An 18,090-nucleotide genomic window follows, 5' to 3' on the forward strand; every position below is an offset into this window, starting at 1 on the left:
GAAATTGCCAAAACAAATTTAGGGTTAGTTCCTATTTGGGTCAAACATTCCTAACTACATCATTATCCTAAAACCTAACCCTAGTTCCCACTAACCCGGTCAACTTGACCAACTACTCACAAACCCCCAAGAAAAAAAGGAGTGAAAAGATGGAGATCACATGTCCACAACCAATCACTGAAAACCTCAATAGGGAAAAAAAAAAAAATCAATTTTTAGCTTTCTCAAGCCAAACTGGTACCATACCCTACTCCCCTGGGGGCAGGCTAAGAAAGATAAACCAAAATTTTCGTTTGTTGATCCCATTACCATTAACGAAGAGAGGGTGGTTTCCCCCATTGAATTGAATCACTGAGTCAAAAGTCCCTTTCTTTAAAATTTTATTCTTTTTTTAGACTATTGCATCCACATCTCTTAAAGAAACGGCTTGGATAAAGAGGGCATTGAGATTTTGAGGTAGAGTGGCAATTTGGAGGTACGGGCACATGCGAGATAGGCATGCCCGAGTGGAGTAGTGGTAGCTCAGGTGGGTTGGGCATTCATCCACCTGAGCTGGTTGACCTCGCTCATTTCCATTAGGAAAGCTGTTGCCTATCGGATGGGCGGTGTGTCCCTCGTAGGTGGCCATGTGTGTGAGAGACGAGGGTGCAGGCATGACAGTGGGCATGCCCTCTATCCCACCACACAAACACATGAACATCATTCAATCTCCACTCCTATCATTTACCTTCTATTCATTTGTTGATGTGTGTGGCAGCCTCTTCTGTTCTCTCTTACCCTGTGCCAAGTTTGCCTACCTCTGCCGATGACCCAACTCCTTGCCATGAGAACAAATAGGTCACCTCCCACTACAATGGGGTTGCCAAAATCTAGATACAGAGGTGGAAACCCTATGTAGTGTGCCCCATGTGGCCGCCCTTTCTCTTCCATATAAAGCTGTGGAATTCGATGGGTTGTCCTTTTGAACTTTGTTTTCTAGTTTTACATTTTTGAAATGGTTCCTAGCTTCGCTCTAACAATTAATCCATAGGTGCCAAATGTTACAAGTATCATTTTTATTTGAAAAAGCTCCCACTTAGGTAAAGCTTTTATTAAAAGACAAACCCCTATGCAAGCTCTTCCAGTGTAAGGGAAATCTATGCATTTGTCACAAGTATTTGACCACCAACCAATGTCAAAGAAAACATATTTCCTAACCTTTGAGGATAAATTTGACTCTTGCATTTTATCGTTGTCATTTGTTGCTCTTGTTACTTTTGTAGCTAGGAAATCCTTCACATGAATACTATCGTGGTGGAAATCCAATATAACAATGGAAAAAGGAGGGTTGGCAAGCTACCTAGAGGATGGGGAAGGGGTGACTCATGGGGGGAGATTGAGATGAGGGAGGGATACAAGAAAGAGAGATGAAGAGGGAGGGAGACAATTAAAGTGAGAAAGTGGGCTTATACAACATAATTGAGAAGAATGATGGCATTAACAAAAGTAGAAAATGTGCATATTGGAGAGAATATTTAGGATCTATCTCACATCAAGTAAGAGCTCCAAGTCAATTGCTATCTCACATCAAGGTCAAGTAACGTAGTTGAGAAGAACGTCGGTGTCAACAAATGAGAAATATTCCATATGCACAAATACATGGGATATCTTGCATGTGAGCACATGGGGCGAATTCCCTTAAATGGATGAGACTCCTTAGCATCTTCACTATAATCAAAACCTAAATTATAGATGCTTGGAGTCTTTTCCAATATAAAATTGCACAAATCGAACCTTGGGGATTAGTGGATGGTTGGCACAACGATTTTAACCACCTTGACTTATTTTCAAAAGATTGAAGAGTTGATTCTTCTATATGTTGTGCAACAATTGCCGCTCATTTTCAAGCTCCTTGCATACCTTGACATCTAGATCCATCTTGAAGATCATATGATCAATGAGCTATTTCCATACTTTGTTGCATTCGTTCTAAATCACCCACATGGCATCTTTAACACATATCTTGAAGACTTTCATAAGCCAACTCTTTGGATTATCTTTACATGGTATTTCTTCAGGTCATGGACTCATACACGATGGGGTGTAGCCAATCGCAGAGCTATTTTTGGGGCATTTTTTGGGCCGCGTTGTGATGCATTGGTGGGTGAGGTTTCAAATTCGGGGCAGGCTAACACTCTCGCCAAGTTTTTTATCGACGTATTGATTACCACACTGGTGTAATGATCAAACACGTCATGTTATAACTTGCTGGCGTAATCGTTCTAAATACCATGCAAAGTTTGACATGTGGTACTCCAGGCCTTTACTCGACAAGCATACAACCATTTTTGGATGCGGTACAGAGCTCGACATGCATCACTCCACACCTTTACTCCACTAGGGCCTTTACTGCACATGCATACAACCATTCTAGACACGGTGCAGAACTTGACATGAGCCACTCCACGCCTTTACTAGACAAGAACGCAAGAATACATGCCTTTACGAAACAACAATAAAGTGTATGACACGTTTGCAATCCACAAAATCATGGGATTGCTGCACTAGTTCTTGTGCGGCACTACCAGCTGGCTTACAGCTCATCTATCTTGTGCATATGGAATACTTCTCATTTGTTGACATCGACGTGCAACATTTGGGCTACATCCACTTGTAAGGCTATTTAAAACCAGCGCAATGGTCTCGGGAGCTTTTGCTATAGCTATTTTGGTGCAAAGAAGTAAGTCAACCACTATTTTATCTTATGAAAATTATTGCCCAAAGCAAGCATTTGTGTGTCCTGTTGCATAAAACAGAAACTCTAAGCTGAGTGCTACCTTAAGGGCCCCCAAGCTGCAAGATAATCGTGAAAATCGATTGCACTTTTAACACTGTTTGAGTAATATTTGGGCACTTTTTAGCTCTTTTAGAGCATGCTCATGATCGCATAGAGACTAACACAAAGAAAACAAATGATCGCACAGAATGTATATTAGAAATCCCTTAGCACCCCAAAAAGAGTGTCACACTACTATAAAATTACAATCTACTATAAAATTTGTATTACAACTGTCTAGTAGATTCACCATTTGGCACTTGTTGAGAGAATATGAGAAAAGAGAAACATGCTTGTTTTATTACAAAATTTGTAAATATTATAAAATAATGTTGGCAGCCTTGGACCCAGTCTACCACACCACCAAAACTTGTGTGGCTCTCTTCTAGTTCTCTCTCTCTCTGCTTAGATTTTAATAAAAAATTTATACTTGGCTGGACCCAAAGCTGCTAGAATTTTAAAATATTTGTAAATTTTGTAATAATAGAAACACATTTCTCTTTTTCTCAGATTCTCTCAACACGTGCCAAATGGTGAATCTTCTTAGACTATTATAACATAAACAAGGAATCTCAATCCTTGGGATAAGACTTTTCTCGTACTTTTGGGTTCCCACGACCACAAGGTAGGGGTCATTACACCAGGTAATGCCCATGGTTGTTTCACTTTTTAAGATAACTATAGTCTAATAATCCTTGCCTTATTAATGAACATCATCTATCATCAAAACCTATCTCAACCCTTGGGATGGAGAGTTCCTTGTTGATGCTCTTCTATATGAACAAGGAATCCCAACCCTTGGGATAAAGACTTTCCCTATACTTCCAGGTTCCCACCACCATGGGGTAGGGGTTATTGCACTAGGAAATGCCCATCATGGTTCCAATATTTTAGAAAACTACAATCTAATCATTCTTACCTTCTTGATGGACACCATGTATTAACTAACTCATCCCAACCCTTTGTTTTTTTAATTTTTCAAGGATACTGTATGCTTTTCTATTATGTTCACATGAAATGAATTATATCTATCTAAAATTATTCATCAGGGGAGATTTGGGGTCTCAAAAGGGCCTTGTAATGAATGGATTAAGTTTATTGTAAGTGCACCTACTATGGTTGAGAGTGCTCTCGATGAAAGTGGAACGGAAGAGGGTGAGAGAGAGTGTTAAGCGCATGTGTGCACATACACCTTAGGATTAAAGGGGTAGGCACTTTAGGGTAAATTTACATAGGGTCATGACGGTTGGCTGTTCTTGATCTTGGGGGGCAGTTATGTGTTTCTTGGTCAGAGATTGTATTCTCTCTCTCGCGTATGGAGCATGGAGCAAGACACCAGCATTTTTCGGTTCTATGTCTCTTCTCTTGTGTCATGCATGAATGAATAAAGCTATTTTCTGTTGAGGGAAGGCTTTTTCCCCACAACACTTTGGCGACCACGAGACTCGAATCCCTTTGGTGATGGAGGATCCGTTGCTGCAGTCCCAGTGAAGCTTCCACAATGGTGACTTTGGAAGCGGTTGATTTTTGGGTGCTCGAGACCTATGGCAGTATGAGGGAGTAGTCCATCTTTGAAGTACATCTTTGAGGAGATATGAACAGGCGCAGGCGGAGTTTGACAATTGACTATCGACGGGAATGCATGTTGGACTCGACGTTGGGTCTGGTGATCGTGGGTGCAGCCAACATTGACGGCGATGCTGTGGATGGTCAGTTTGCCTGGCGTGTTTTCGGACGGAAGACCTATTGACGTATAAGGGAGCACTTGATAAATTGGCTCTGGTATTGCTACCAATCTTGTGACACGGATTGCGGGTGCTTCTATCATTCATTGGTCATGAGGGCGGAAGAGTCGTCAATCAAGTCGTAACCATAACTGGACGAAGTCGTCGTCCATCAAGCAAAAGCCGTGACAAAGGAAATCCATGACAGAGGGGGACGTGCTGCAAGCTATGGGGATACAAGCAGCAGACAGCGCCACCGTAAGAGCCAATCCACTGACCCAAACCAAAACAAGGAAGACCAGGCAATTAAATGACGGGAGGGGATTTGGAGTCGTCTCGTAGTTTCGCTGAACCGTATTCACGGTGATGTCATCTATGGAAGCAAATGACTTATTCGCGGAGTAGCCACCGTTCCGGAGGTCAAGGTAAAGGTCGTGGAGATCAATTTTTTTGAAAGCTATGGTGGCGGAAACCATCACGGAGACCACCGTCACGGATAACCTCCATCACGGAGACCACCGTCACGGAACTAATCGAGAATACGAAACTCCATATCCATCCGCGGAAGCACCGTCAGCGATAGTTCCGTTAGCGGGAGTACCATCAGCGACAAGCGACAGCCAGCGGAAGCCATTCACAACCAAAGTTTGTATGTTGTTTTTCATTGTGTTCAGAATCATCAGCAATTGTGCATTCCTCAATTTGGGGGTGCCACTCCTTTTCGAATGGGATGGGACGAATCAAAACTTACGGCAGTTCTAAGCATCGCCCTACGAACGGTGTACCTTGCAAATATTGTAGCGAATCTGATCATCACAGTTCAGAATGGTGGCTTCACATTTGTAATGCCTGCAACAATCGTGGCCATTATTTGGAGGTATGTCCAGATGATTTTCTAGTTCGTTTTGATTTAATTCAACATCGATTGCTCAAACGACGCGAATCGAAAGATGTGCATCGTCTCAAGAAGAGTAAGAAGGAGCTACGGAAGCTGATCCACAATGCTGAAGGGGCAAAACAGTGGCATGTGTCTTATTCTCCTTGTCCACGAGCAGTGGAGGATTGTAAATGGGTAGCCATGGCATCTACGGATCTGTTGGTAGGATTACGGAGGGATATCCGTGCCTTGGAGGGGAAGGAGGATGATGCTGATGATCAAAAGGCCGATTCTGATGCACTTGTTGACTATGTTCGAGAGTTTCATGATGTACAACATCAGTTTGGCTACACTCTAATCGTCGATAATGGGCAAGCTCATAAGCAATACGAGCAACAAATTGGGGCAGGTGAGATTGATCAAAATGATTCGGATGAATCAGATTGTGTTGACGGGATGAATTTTGATAAAGAGAAATACAGTTGGTACACATTCTCTCCGGCATGGACAGTAGCAGAAATGAAGGAATTTGCCCAAGTGTTTCCAGCAGCTAGCTTTGTCTCTCCGGAGTACAGACACCCAAGCAATAAAGAGGGATTGGGTTTCAATTATACAGAATGTCGACATGCTTCAAGGATAATTCAATGTGTTGATTCTACGATGGGAGAGGTTGTTGTCAAAGACCACTACGCTGAAGACGAGCAACAGATTTCAGCTCGTGAGCGGAAATGGGAGGATCTGTTTGACGATCTGGAAGATGAATATGTATCCACCATTGAAATGGTGGATATGAGAGGCTCCAAGGGGGGGAAGATGAAAGAAGATGAAGCTATTTATGTTCACAGGATGCAAGATTGCAAGGGTGAGCCTCCAGATTCGGAGGAGTACCGTAAGAGCGAAGATTTGCAAGATGAAGCTCATGTTCATGGATATGAACGTGGATGGGTTGGATTACCCATTTGGGATCCGGAACCGGAAGGTTGGGAGGATCTGCTGGATAGCCGGGAGCTGCTGGATGTGCAGCTGAAAGAAAAGAAGCCGCTGAATTTGCAGCGTGAGGAACATGAGGAGCTGCGGATGCAACGGATTGCTAGAGCAGCGGATGCTGCGGAAACTGGAAATGGAAATTCGATGGCTGAATTTGTAACGGCCGGAAGGAGGACAAGTGCAACGGAAGGTGAGCCTGTTGTGTGTGACCTGCGGGATACTCGGATGAGTGGGCAGGGGGATTACATGCTAGATGCTCGGATGGATGAGCAGGATGCCGCTTGGATGAGCGGGGTTATTCCAGTATTCGGACAGTTTGTGGATTCAGCTTGGTTCGATGGATTGCTGGAGGATGACGGTATGCCGACCCAGGATGATATTCTTGGTGAGGTGAATGCGGCATGGTTTGATACCTTGCTGGAGGACAATCTTGATTTGCATGTGGAGCAGGTTGTTCAGGTTGCGGATCTTGATTCTTCCTTGATGGATGATTCGACTATCCATGAGTTCTTTATGCATATGTTGCGGAGTTATTTTTCATGGTACTATGGTGATGGTATTTCGCCATGTATTTCATCGTTACGAGTTCGAGGTGATGTGTTCTTTCGAGCACAGGTAGCAGTTGCTGGAGCGTCATCGACATATTTTTCGTATTGGCATGGACGTGCCTATGATGTCCACACTCCGTGCCGGTGGAGTGGGGACCTCTTGATTACTTCATGGTTCTATATTTTTATTTTGTATGATCATGAGTGGATGATATTATATTATATGGGTTCCCAGCCCTGGCATGTTGCCATAAAGTGGTGGCACTGTATTATTTACACTCACATGATTCTATGCACTATAGGGTAGTTTCTATTTATGGCACTGTATTCAGTTTGACATTTGGTGCTTGTGTGGGTTCGTGTAGGCGAATTCTAAATTCGACCCACCGGGTGTGCCAAGTGTTAAGCGCATGTGTGCACATACACCTTAGGATTAAAGGGGTAGGCACTTTAGGGTAAATTTACATAGGGTCATGACGGTTGGCTGTTCTTGATCTTGGGGGGCAGTTATGTGTTTCTTGGTCAGAGATTGTATTCTCTCTCTCGCGTATGGAGCATGGAGCAAGACACCAGCATTTTTCGGTTCTATGTCTCTTCTCTTGTGTCATGCATGAATGAATAAAGCTATTTTCTGTTGAGGGAAGGCTTTTTCCCCACAACAGAGAGAGAGAGAGACAGAGAGAGAGAGAGAGAGAGAGAGGTGTTGAGAGAATATGAAAAAAGAGAAACATGTTTGTATTATTACAAAATTTGTAAATATTACATAATTTTAGTAGCCTTGGGCGCTATCTACAGTTAGTCGTTTGCATCTTGAGGTGCAGTCTTGAGCCCTATGTACAAAATTTGGCCGTTTGCATCCAAAGGTGCAACCTTGAGCCCTATTTACAAAATTTTAGCTGTTTGCATCCCTTAGTGCATTGCGAAGGAGGTCCGACATAAAATATGGCACCTCCAATTCTAAAGGAATACTGGCCTTCCTTGCAAGCCTTTGAAGGAGGTCGGACATAAATAAGGCCATTAGTGGAGCTCCAATCTAAAGGAAATAAGTACTGACCTACCATGGAAGCGTTTAAAACAAGTTGAACATAAATAAATAGGGACACTAACAAGCATAAGGGACAAAGCGAGCAAACCCTTCCAAAAAAATGTGAACTCCTTCATAAACGACTGGATGGGGTCCATAGAAAAAAACTAAATGTAGGTTGTTTGTGTTCATCTCTGTCAACTCCTTGATCTTGAGACCACTCAGGAACCGCTATTGAACACAAAGCCTGAACACAAACATGACATTAAAATTTTGAGCAATGCAATGTGGCCACCTTGAAGGAAGAAGAATGTAGAATAGCGATGATGTTGGTATAAGAACTAGGTGTCAACACAAGAGCAGATATGGCAAATGGGGGAGCAATGGAGAAATAGGTGATGAGCAGTGTAGAAATAAAATTATGTATGGCAACTAGGGGAGAAGATGAGAAGTGGAAAATAGCGATTGAGAAAGAGGGTTAGTGGAGAAATAGAATTTCGAATGGCGAACATGGGAGCTGATGAGTAGTGGATAAATAGTGTTAGATCTTAGCATTAGATGCGTGAAGATGAGGGCACTCTTTTATACTTGTATCTAAGTATTTGGCATGTCTGAAAAATCATCATTGGTCTTAAAACAATCAAAGTGGTCTTTGAATTAATTGCATGCTAGGCTTCGTGGCATGTCCAATTGATTATGATTTGCCTTTAATCAATCAATCATGTGTCCAATGCATGCTAGCCAAGTGGACTCATGCACAACGCAAGGAGTGTGTAAGGGGGGTGTCAAACTGTAGCCATGATGACAACTACCGGACTAATTACCAAGTTCATAGTCATACAGTAAGTAGCTGTCATGCATTGGATGTAAGGGGGAATGTGACAAATCACAATTTAAGAATGTAATGATGATTTGAATCATGATGACAACCACTAGGCTTGCATGTAGAGTAAGTAGAGTGAGCAGCTAGTTGCTAGTCCCGATGACAACCACCATTAGGCTTGCATGCAAAGTCAGTAGAGTGGGCCATTGCAGTCACGATTGCATATGAGTAAGTAGAGTGAGTAGCTAATTATTACCAATCACCCAAGCTTAATTTGATGGCCCAACCATTGGGAATAGATCCACCTAGATGGCATTAGACACAAGTATATGGCTCAAATTGAGTTTGTGCAAGCGTGGCATCAATTTAAGAATATAACGATGAATCAAATTGTATCCACAATGACAATCACCAGGAAACCAATCAAAATTCGAGCCGTATACTCGCGTCCAATGCATGCCAGCCAGTTACTTACTCTACATGCAAGCCCGGTGATAATTTTACTTAAATTGACGCCACCCTTGTAGAATCCCTTGCACTCAGCCGTCTTACTCCCTAGCACACTCACTTGTACTCCCTTGCACTCAGCCATCTTGCACCTTCCATCCCTTTTTGCAACTTCTATCTCGTCTCACAATGGATCTCTTTAGGCACAACAGGGGTTGTTAGTTCGGCGAGCTTCAAGCTTTCGAGCTTATGTTGACAAGCGGGTCCCATTTACATTGACAAAGCCTTATTATAGAAGCTAGCAAAGCACCATAGTTTGGTTGATAAACTATGCTTTCTAGCTAGCTCTACAAATAGATTAGCCAAGGTTTGCTTCATCTCATTCAGTTGTAGATTGCATTTACCAAAGCTTTTATCTCACCACAAATAAGTGTGAATAAGATAGACTGAAGTCCTTATTTTTATGTCTCATAGAATTTCAATGAGCCTGGCAATTGCTTCATCCACAAGCTTCATGTGGAGCCCATTAAGGGCTTCCACGATTCATCCTGCATATTGCTTGGTGATGATGTTTACTCTCATAACCCCATCTAAAATAGGTGTGACTGTTGTCTCTGTTTTACCCAAGTGCGAATTCTGAGGGTGTTGGTCACCTACAGTCATGTCGTTGTAGCATAGGCATTCACAATCAACTACTTCGTGTGTGACCAAGAATTGGCATTTTAGAGGATTCAAAGAGATTCCATACTCCCTACATTTTTTAAGAACTTCTTCAAGGCATTTTAAGTGATCCTTTTTTCCTGAGTGTATGCACAAGTCATCGAGGAAGACTTGTAGGAACTTGTTGAGATATTCCTTGAAGGTGGTGTGCATTACCCTTTGAAAAGTAGATGGGGCATTGCATAAGCCAAATGGCATGACTCTATATGCAAAAATGCCCCACTCTATGGCAAACGCTGTCTTTGCCAGATCTTAAGGTTTGTACTTAGTTGTACCCATTGAACCCATCCAAGAAGCTATACACTTCAGATCCTGCTACCCTTTCTAAAACTGTTTCAGTCAATGGTAGGGGATAATGATCTCTGATTGTTGCTGCATTGACATTCTTGAGATTCACACATATTCTAAGATTCTTGTTTTTCTTAGGAACAATCACAATTTGGGACACCCAATCGGTACGCTCGATCTCATAAATGAAACCAGCATCCAATAATTTTTCAAGTTCTTCATAGACATGGATGCTAGGATTTGTCTTGTAAGGCCCACATACCTTTGGTTTGGATCCTTCCCTTACCATGGCATGTACTATAACTTCTGGGGAAATCCCTTTCATTTCTTTGTAGGACCAAGCCATGCAATCTCTATATTCCATTAGCAATGCTTTCAATTCTTTTTCTTCTTCTAGAGTGAGCTGTTCACCAATGTATATAGGCTTTTCTTCTTCACCGTCCAAGGCAAGATTCAGTTTTCTTATCTTGGCTGGTCCTTCATAAACTACAGTATCCTCAATATTCTCAGTTTCTTTGAGCTCTGATTCCCTAACTGGCCTAGGCATTGCTATTGTTGCTTCTCCTCTAGTGTAGTTTTTAAAGTAATCGGGAACTTCCCTTTGGACTTCATGGCACTTTGAGGTGCTTGCTTGGCTGCTAGCTCTACTGGAATATATTTGGTCCAATTCACCTCTATTCCCTTGTTCTTCTTTTTTGTTACTATTCACCATTTCACTCTTCATTCTCACATTGGGTTTGAACTTTCTAAGGTTTTTGCTTTGTGAGACCAGTGATGGATTTTCAATAGGAGTCACACATCAGCTTTTGTTTCCATATCCCAATCTCGGCACCATAGCCTTCTATTATGGACTCTTCAAGGTCACTGTCCCATTCGATGCCTGTCATGAAGACTGGAATTTCCACTACTTTTGATTCATCGTCCCAGATTGGTGCTTCTAGTTGTATCATTTGGGCATCCACATCTGGCAACATTAGATGTGTTGTTTTACAATTATCTATTATAGCCAATGCCTGTATCCAATTATTGATGTCACTTTGTGTATCTCCTTCTATGGGCTTAAGTGCATTGGTAGGTACAGGGGATGCATGACTGGTGGCGGTAGTGGAAAAAGTGTCTTCAACATTTCTAGGAATAGTGGGTTTGATTTCTCTTGTTTCCAGATTTATCTTCACAATGATTTCTCTATTTTGGATAGTGATCCTATCAGTGCCCCAATCATGGAGTACCGATGCTTCCCGAAGCCATGGTCTTGCCAACAATATCTAGTATGCTGTAGTGCCCTTGTGAAGATCCAAGATAGTAAATTGGAGCGTGAATCTTACTCCAGCAATTTTTGTTGACACATTGTCAACGATACCCAATGGCTTCATTTTCATGTGGTTAGCTAGGCTGACGTTAAATGTGGCCTTCTGCATTGGAGGTAGGCCCCATTCTTCATATAGCTCTCTTTCCAGAATGTTTACTCCAGTTCCACTGTCTCTACTATTGCCGAGTATTGACCAAAGGCTTTATGCTCCAGCGGGATGGTTACATTTTTTCTAGCACCGAATTTTACTGAAATTATCTTTTCCTCTTCTTCAGGTAACACATCTTTTTAGTTTTAGCATTGGGGCTTCCTTGGCTTTTTGAGTGGCACTTTCCATGGATGTGCTAGGCATGGTCTCACTATGTTGTGGGATTGGCATGGCTTGTTTTGCCAGAGGACTCTTTGCTTTTTGAGCGGAAAGGAGTTTTTGTCGTGCTGTTTCTTTCTCTTGTCTTGTTATGATCAAGACTAGGTGTGATGCCACACTTTGTGTTGCCACACCGTGATTTTCCACACATATCATCCCTAGGGGTACATCAGGTTTTACTTCCGTGGTTGGTTGAGGCTTTGTTCTTAGTGGGCAATCCATGCAAGCATGCCCAACTCCGCATTCCTTGCACACAGGAGGTTGGAATGAAATGGGGTTACCCTTGTGTGGGCATTCTGCGATGCACTGGTTTTCTCCACAACCAAAACACTTAATGGGTGTTTGATATGTTGTGGGCCTTACTTGATTAGCATACACCAAGATGAGTCCTTCGGCACCATCTGTGTAGTACATATGGTATTCTCATACTCATAGTGAGATTCCAGCTCTTCAGGTCGGAGTTGTTGCACCAGAACTACTGGAGCAAGATTCGGATCTCATGGATATTGCAGAGGATTGGGATTCCTCATTAGTTGAGGAACTTGTGCATTAGGTGCCAGTGCCGGTTGTCTGTACACTAGGATTTGCAACTATTGGTATTATTGGGGCCGGGGTTATTCTACCCTCATATTATAGAAACAAGTATTCACATCATGCCCTACAACATTGCAAATGGGACACCATAACCATGGGGGTTGAGCCACTTCTGGTGGGTATAGTCTGCTCCATAAGATTGGGCATTCATTGGCTATATGGTTGGCCATACAATGTGGGCAACCAACATTTTCTCTCCATGGGTATTGTGGTGGCTAAGAGACACACTACTTTTGCTTGATGGCCTGCATCATTTCATCTTTTACTCTTAGGGCCATGGCTTCCACTCTGTCCTTGGTGGTGCGATCTTTGTTGGAAGTGCTTCCCTTCTTTGAAGATTTCTTGTCGTGTTGACTTGATTTATAGCCATCATCATTGTCGGCTGTTAGAATCTATCATGTCGTCCTCAATGTCAATTGCAGCTTCATGAGTGTCACTGAAATGTGCATAGTTGCTAACTTTTTTCATATCCTTTCGAATGGATTTTTTCAGGCTAGAGATGAACCATGCTATGAGGTACTTGTCGTTCGGACGGGGATCACACTTTGCTTTTAGTCTTTTCATTCTTCTTAGTATGTTCTGACCTTTTCTTTCTTGGGCATATCTATATTGCCTAGTTGTAATGCGAGGTCATGTTTGGAATCTTCTTCTAAACTGCTTAGATAGCAGTCCCATGTGGCTCTTTCCTCTACGAGAAGGTCGAGGTACTATTCCAAAGCCTCATCGATTAGGGCCATTGGGAACCAGGCGGATTTGACTGGTTGCCTCCAGCACAACATGCTGCGTCAAAGAGTTGAAGGAACTTGGCGGGGTCCCCTCATCCATTGTACTTTGGCATTTCCAATTTACCAAAGTGTCATTTGCCATTGTTATTTTTGTTGCGATTGGGTTGTTCTTTAAGGTGTTCTGAACGATGTTGATCTTCGCTACTTATTTCTTCTTTAATTGTTATGTCCTCCAGGCTGCTTGTTGATGGTGAGAGGTTGAATTCTGGAAGAGTGTCGAGGGTTGAAGAAAGCTCATGAAAGTATGCAGGGGCTAGTCTTCGTCTAGATTTGAGGTGCATACGCAATGCTTAAGTGTATTCTTTAATTGAGTGCTTTTGATTTTGAAATTCACAATTGATTTTGACCTTCATAGCCCGATAATGGCAAAAAATATGCAATCGACGAGTCAAAATCAGTTCCTACGTAATGGTGACTACCAAGATTGAAAATGATGATAAAAAGAATTGAAAATTAACGTGTGAGATAGGATATTGCGTGAGTGAATCTTGGTGTCAACTGGGTGTGATTTGGTCTTCAAACGGCCATGATACGGGCTCGCAAAGGAGTAAAGATGTTAGGGGCATTAGAGATGCGTGAGTGTAGTAGGGGCCATCATGTTAAAAATGTGCCTAGGATTGTTCCACATGAGTGAGAAAATGTGCCGGTGCAGACGGATTGTCAATCGAAGGTCATGGTGGAATCTTATTAGCGAAATAGTGCAAAAAAGGGGCCCACATGGGGGCACAATTTGACGAGTGTTATGGATGCCTAAATGATGTGGGATTGGCTGAAAAAAGTTCCCGTAGCTCAATGGTTTTGTGTGTGAATGTGTGGTTCAATCTCGGTCCAATTCAGGTCCCAAACAGATGAGATATGGAGGGTTAAATTGGGGTGAATTGTGGCCCTTGGGGGGTCCCAAGCTTTTGGTGTGAAGGGTCCCTAGACTTAAAGATTCCCTTAGTTAGAAGAGAACCAACCCTTTAGTTTAACTAACTACTAGTCAAGTCAGTTACTCTAACTAGGTCAAGTCAGTTACCCTAACTAACCTAACTAATGTGCTACTAACTAACCTAACTAATGTGCTACTAACTACAGTTAGACTAACTCAGGTAACTAATCACAATTAAACTAACCTAGTATCTTACTAACCTAACCCACTAATGTAAGTTAAATATAACCTAACTTAGGTTAGAACTAACCTAACATGGGTTAAAGTGACCTAACTAAGGCTAATTTAGTTTAGGGTTAGGTTTTTTTTTTTTTGAAGAAGGGGGGGGGGCGGTGGCGGGCGGTGGCTGAGGTGTAGAGGGGGGAGAGGGGGGGGGGTAGTGGAGATGCAGATGCAGGAGGGGGCAGGAGGAGCGCGAAAGTAAAGAGGGGGGTGGAGGGTAGGAGGGGAGGTGGCTTTGGAGGGAAGGCCTAATAGGCCTAGTGGCAAAGGGTGGCCGAGCTAATGGGCACCACCGCATGGCGTGCCTATCAGGTGGGCGAGCTACCCTTAGGCAGCCAAGGCCTTCGAGTTAGGTAGGGAGGGGAGCGGGGGGGGAAGGAGGGGGGGGAGAGTGGGGGGGAGAAGAGGGGGGGGAGGAAGGGGGGGGGAGGGGGGGGTTTAGAGGTGGAGGTGGAGGGGGAGGGGATGGGGGTGGAGGTGAAGGTGGAGGTGGGGGGTGGAGGTGGAGGTGGAGATGGGGGGTGGAGGTGGAGATGGGGGGGTGGAGGTGGAGGGTGGTGGAGATGGGGGGTTGTGGGGGGAAGGGGGGAGGGGGGGGATGGGTGGAGGGAGGTGGAGGAGGGGGGGAAAGCGAAAAATGGGGGTGGTGGTGGAGGTGGGGGGGTGGAGGAGATGGGGGGGAAGAGAGGTAGAGAGATGGTGGAGTGGAGGGTGATGGGGGGTAGAGAGAGGTAGAGAGATGGTGGAGTGGAGGGTGTAGGAGATGGGGGGTGGAGGTGGAGGGGGAAAAGGGGAGATGGGGTGTAGAGAGAGGTAGAGAGATGGTGGAGTGGAGGGTGATGGAGATGGGGGTTGGAGGAGATGGGGGGAAAAGAGAGGTAGAGAGATGGTGGAGGGGAAAAGGATGGTTACCTTGAGTGGGGGGGATGGGGGATGGACGGAAAAAGTGGAGGTGGTGGGGAGGAAGATGATGGGAGGTGGAGATGGAGAAAGAAGTGGGGGGTGATAGAAAAAGTGGTGGTGGAGGGGGGTTTGACGGAAAAAGTGGTGGTGGTGGTGGTGTAAATGGTGGATGGAAGTTAGAGGATGGAAAATAGAGATAGATAGAAAATATGGAGGCTAAACAGAATTTGGAGAAGGAAGTGACTAGCAAAAGTGTGGGGAAAGAAGTGAGGGGGTTTGGTGTTACTTTTACAGGATGTGGGGGGATTAAGGGTTAATTTTGGATTAATGTGATTTGTGATTTTGTAAATCAACATTATCCTTTTACATTATTTGGAAGCAATTTTTCACTCCTTTTCCTTGAGGGATGTACCTTGAATGCTTTTTTGAAGGGGGTTCTTTTCCACACATGCAAGCACGTGCTTCGCCTTCACTTCAGGTGCTAATTATGAGTGGAGTGCATCATTGTAAATACCATAGGTATGAATTATAAATACCTTGGTATAGGGATAGAATGGTTTGAGAGATATATTATTTGCTTTATAATTGGGAAAATAGAAATGAGTCATGTATTTTGAGTGGGCCAGATGACTGCATGGCCTCCATAATGTACTAGGATAATATGGAGAGCACATGCCAAGCACATGCAGGGCATGTGGAGGAGTGTGGAAGAGTGTAAAGTCAAGATAAATCCTTCTATAATTCCAAGGTGGTATATGGAGGATGTTGAAATATGGAAAAGAGAGGGTCCCTATGGGCTCCAAGGGAAAAGACTCTTGACTTTCTCAAATTTTAAAGAGTCATGAGGATCTTGTGATGGGACACTTGTCAAAATGTGCCCAAAAGGACATTGGATGGTGACCCATGTCCTTATGTCACCAGGGGGTGAAGGAATCTACTGGTTGAAAATGTAACAAGGTGAAGGAAGGTGAGAATTGCTTTATAAAAAAGACCTCTCTCCTCCCTCTCCAGCATCTGGTTCTTCTCATTGTAGTTATGCCATCACTTGTATCTAGCTTTGCCTATCTCTTCCCTTCTCCCTAGAGCATTAGGCTCTCACTTGGTATCCCTCTTCTGATGTTTTGAATAAAGTTCATGCTTCTTTTTCCTCATCCTTCTTCCAACTCCTCTCTCCTCGCTCTAAAGCTTAGTGTACCCACATGAGTCAGTCATTTCTAGATCTGTTTTAAGGGTATTCTCTGTGCCCCTGGGCGACCTCAATTTGCCATGTATCTTGGAAGCTACTTCTCTGGTGAAGGAGATCGTTGCCCTTTCCGTAATTGCAATCGAGTATGGACAATTTTGACAGTCTTCCATAAAATGGTCATAACTTTCTACTCCGAGCTCCGTTTTGAATGAAACTTATATCAAAATCTTCGTTTTTTCAAGATCTATCTACTGATGTATTCATATATTTGTTCCATTTAGTATAACAAAAGTTATTGTTGTCTGAGTGGTCGGGTCTGTTGTTTGGAGCAGTTTTGAGAACCTTTCATAAAACCATCATAACTTTTTATTCCAAGCTCCGTTTTAAATGAAACTGATATCAGAATCTTTGTCTTTTTTAGATCTATATTTTACCCCAACCATCCCATTCAGCCAAATCAGCCCTATCAATTCATGCCTTTCACATCAGTTTACATTTTGTTGAGTCAAAAGATATTCTTCCAACAATGGCTCACCCTTACTTTTGGGGCTGACCGATTAGCTCAAATCAATGCTTTCCCTCAGCCTTTCTTATTTCCAATGCTAGATTACAACCTCACCTTTGATGTCTATATCTTTGTTTTGATCTGAGAAGATAGAGAGTGAGTGTCTCTTTAAGCTTCATCTAATGCCCAAATCTCTTCTCTCTTCTTCAATTTGTGGGTTGAGATGTGACCAAAATCAAACCCCCAGTTTTATGTCACAATACTCATGATCAAATAGGTCAAAATGTTTAGTAAATTCTCCAAGAACCTTGGAAGAAATTATTAATTCATTTTGGTAGAGATGATGAACCTTGTGAAAGAATCTCATATTCCACAGCCTGAAGTTTATCGGTTGAAAGAAACTTATGATTTCAGGAGATTTTTTAAAGTGGACCAAGTGAGAAATGTTGTACCACGAGATTGAATGACTTGATTTTTAGAATCAATTTCTCCCAATAAAAAGGTAGATTAAAGAACATATATATGGTAAGCAACATGCCTCTTCTCTAGATGGGTGCCCATGGATGGCTTACAATTTTTGTTTTCCATGACAACACCTTCCAATGAATGGTCAACCTCATCTTCTAAGAGCTGATTGAACAAAAAGCAATAGTGGTCTACATTGACAACATTCTAGTACTAGCACATGGGATGAACATATGTGTGTTCTCAGAAAAGTAATGGAGAATCTACAACAATGCAATCTTAAGCTACAATTCAAGAAATTCAAATGGGAAACACTCAATCTAAAGTTCCTGGGATATGTCATTTTTCCTAATGGCATTGACATCGATCCAAAAAATGCAAAAGTAATCACAAAGTATCCATAGCCACAACACATCAAACACTTGCAAACAATGGTTTCTAGGAATATCCCAGATCTCAACGAATTTCATTACAAATTTTGCACACCTTATAGCTTCCTTTCCAACCTTGCTGCAAAAGAATCAACCTTTCAAATGGGATACAAATTGCACAATAGCTTACAACAAGCTC

This window comes from Dipteris shenzhenensis, chromosome 3 (genome assembly GCF_047967505.1).
Source record: "Dipteris shenzhenensis isolate YYH24624 ecotype China chromosome 3, Dip_SZ_1.0, whole genome shotgun sequence".
In the NCBI taxonomy this organism is placed as follows: domain Eukaryota; kingdom Viridiplantae; phylum Streptophyta; class Polypodiopsida; order Gleicheniales; family Dipteridaceae; genus Dipteris; species Dipteris shenzhenensis.